General features: G+C 40.8%; 1 protein-coding gene across 10 annotated transcripts in view; it reads left to right on the top strand.

Moving 5' to 3' along the window:
• The window catches only part of PCBP3 (poly(rC) binding protein 3), a 195,031-nt gene that overhangs the window by 54,157 nt on the left and 137,974 nt on the right, over positions 1-2,900 (top strand). The gene's annotated exons all lie outside the window — the stretch shown is intronic.

Here is a 2,900-nt window from a genome sequence, read left to right as displayed (position 1 = left end):
CAGAGGCGCAGGGCAATCAGGGGATTGGGGAGCTCCCCCCTATCAGGCACAGGGCAGGGCCCGTGGGGGGGGGTGGTTGGGGCGCCGCAGCCTGTCACACACAGAGCCGCAGGGCAGTCAGGAGCTTGGGGAGCTCCCCCCTATCAGGCACAGAGCAGGGCCCGTGGGGGGGGGGGGTGGGGTGCCGCCCCCTGTCACACACAGAGCAGCAGGGCAATCAGGGGGTTTGGGCGCTGCCCCCTGTCATGCTGATCCCGGTGCCGGGAGCCTCGCTGCTCCGCTGATCCCGGTGCTGGGAGGCCTATTACCCTTTTACTATATAGGATAGAGGCCTGGTGCATGGGTAGGGGCTGGCTGGTTTGCCCTGAAGGGTGTCCTGGATCAGGGTGGGGGTCCCCACTGGGGTGCCTGGCCAGTCTGGGTGAGGGGCTGAGGGCTGTTTTCCGGCTGGCGAGTGACTAAAGCTTCCAACCGCTCCTTGTTTTCTTCTCTTTTTTTTTTTTTTTTTCTGGGCCAGCTTTAGCTCTGAGGCCTCGCTGCTGAAAACATCGATACAATGTTGCGGTCCGAGCCCGGCTGAATGGAAGCCCTTTTCTGGGGTTTTGTTTAGCTTCTTATTTGCAACATAGTATATAGTTGCTTAGAGTTGCAACTGAGAGGCTGGCAAGTTAGGCGGGGAACGTTGGAGTCTGCAGCAAGCAAGCCTCGTGCTCGCTTCAGTGCCTGGCTGCCGGCCGCCATCTTGGCTGACAGTTAATTTGCATATACTCACTGATTAGCCAATGAAAAGGGTAGCGGTCGTACGCTAATTACCATGTTTCTCTTTTATTAGTGTAGATATATATATATTTTTTTCTAAGTTTTTCTTCTTTCTTACACAAAATTTATATAATATATGTTGTTATATATGTTTTATATGTTTTTTTTAACTATTTTTTATTGTGGTAAAATATGTAGCATAAAATTTGCTATTTTTACCATTTGTGAGTATCTTATTCAGTGGCATTAATTGCATTTCGGTGTCATGCAACCATCTGTATATACTCTTTGCACTTGGTTTTTTTTGTCTGACAGTATCTCCTGAAAGTCCCTTCACACCAATTCACAGAGAGCTTCTGGATCCTTTTTTTCCTGCTGTCTGGTGCTGCTCTATTGTGTGGATCTCCCATAGTTTATCTCATCACTCTTCCTGATGCTAGTATAGCTAAGTTTATGTTATTCTGCAATTATAAACTGTGATGAATAGTCATGCCACTGCTATTTTTTATTATCATGTCTTCTAGAAGTGGGACAGCTGACTTTATTGGAAAGTGCATTTGTGTTGTTTTGCTAGTTGTTTCCAGATTCCCTTCCTTAGGGGTTATCCCCACTTGCCATCCCACTCCACCAGTGTATTAGCCTGCTTTCCCACTACAGCCTGCCCTGAAGAGTGTGTTCTTAAGCCTATCAGTTTTTGCCAAAGTGACAGGAGAGCCATGGTAGCTCAGTGTAGTTTTAATTGGCATTTCTATTCCTATGAGTGAAATGAAACACATTTTCAAAAGTTTAAAGACAGATTTGTATAATTTTTTATGTCTTTTGCTTATTTTTCTATAGGATTTTTGGTCTGTTTTTGCCTCTCAATTTTAAAAAGTTTTTTTTTTTTGTATATTAGGAATATTATTTCTTTTTGCTGCTGTTAGAAATAAGGTGAGCCCCTAAAATCAGGGGTCCTGGTAGCACACAAAGCATACTTGGGAGCAAGGCAGCAAGGCAGCAAGTCAAATACCTTTACTTCTGCAGAAGGGTACACACCAACACAGAGTCTGGCAGTAGTACAACTGAGTGAGAGGTCCACTCAGGTTTTTATTCCTGACACACATGATCTGTTCCTTACTCTTGATTGGAAGAGCTTAGGCTCACAATCTTGGCCTATTGGCTAATTTAAAGGAAGGGGTTGACCTTTGCTGTTTCAAAATGGTGGCCTACAGGGGAACTGCAAGTCATGCAAGCCAAAATGGCAGTTGCCTACACTCCCTTCTTTGACAGAAAAGATTACTTGTTTATTCTCATACTGCAATATACGTTGCAAATATTTTTTTCATTTATTATTTGTCATAAATATTTTCTCAGGGTGTTTTGCCATGCCAAACGTTTTTATTTGTTAGAAAGTCAAATTTATCTTTTCTTTTATTGAATCTAATTTTTTAAGGCATGGTTAAATAGCCTTTTTTACATTCAGATTACACTACCCATGTTTTATTCTAGTACTTATATAGTTTAATTTTTATTAATTTATTTTGAAATAAAATTTTCAATACGTTGATATTTTATAGAACATTTATGTTCCTCTTTCATTAATTTCTGTTTTTATTTCCTTTCTTGCTTCTCATGGTTCATTTTGCTGTTGTTTTTCCAATTTATGTTGAATGTTTGCTCATTCATATTCAGCTTTCTTTTCATATAAGTAAGCATTTAAAATTAAACATTTCCTCCTAATGTAGTTTGTTGCAATGCACAAATTTAGATATCTAATACTTTATTACACTTTAGTCATAAATGTTGTCTGTTTCCACTATGATTTTTTTGACTTAAGAGTTTTTTAGCCATTTCAGTGCCAAATACATTGAGTTTAAAAAATATATACTATGTTAAAAATATACATATATATTTGTATATACAATATTTTAAATCATTTTAATATTTTGGATCACTATGTTATGGGCAAAGTAGTCTCTGTGCGTGTTTTTTAAAAAAATGAATCTTTATTGTTCAGATTATTACAATTGTTCCTCTTTTTTCCCCCCATAGCTCCCCTCCACCCAGTTCCTACCCCACCCTCTGCCCTTACCCGCCCCCACTGTCCTCATCCATAGGTGTACGATTTTTGCCCAGCCTCTTCCTGCACCCCCCACACCCCT

This window comes from Myotis brandtii, unplaced genomic scaffold (assembly GCF_000412655.1).
Source record: "Myotis brandtii unplaced genomic scaffold, ASM41265v1 scaffold577, whole genome shotgun sequence".
Classification (NCBI taxonomy): Eukaryota; Metazoa; Chordata; class Mammalia; order Chiroptera; family Vespertilionidae; genus Myotis; species Myotis brandtii.
Note: the sequence above shows the minus strand (reverse complement) of the source record. Positions and strands in the feature narration are given on the sequence as shown.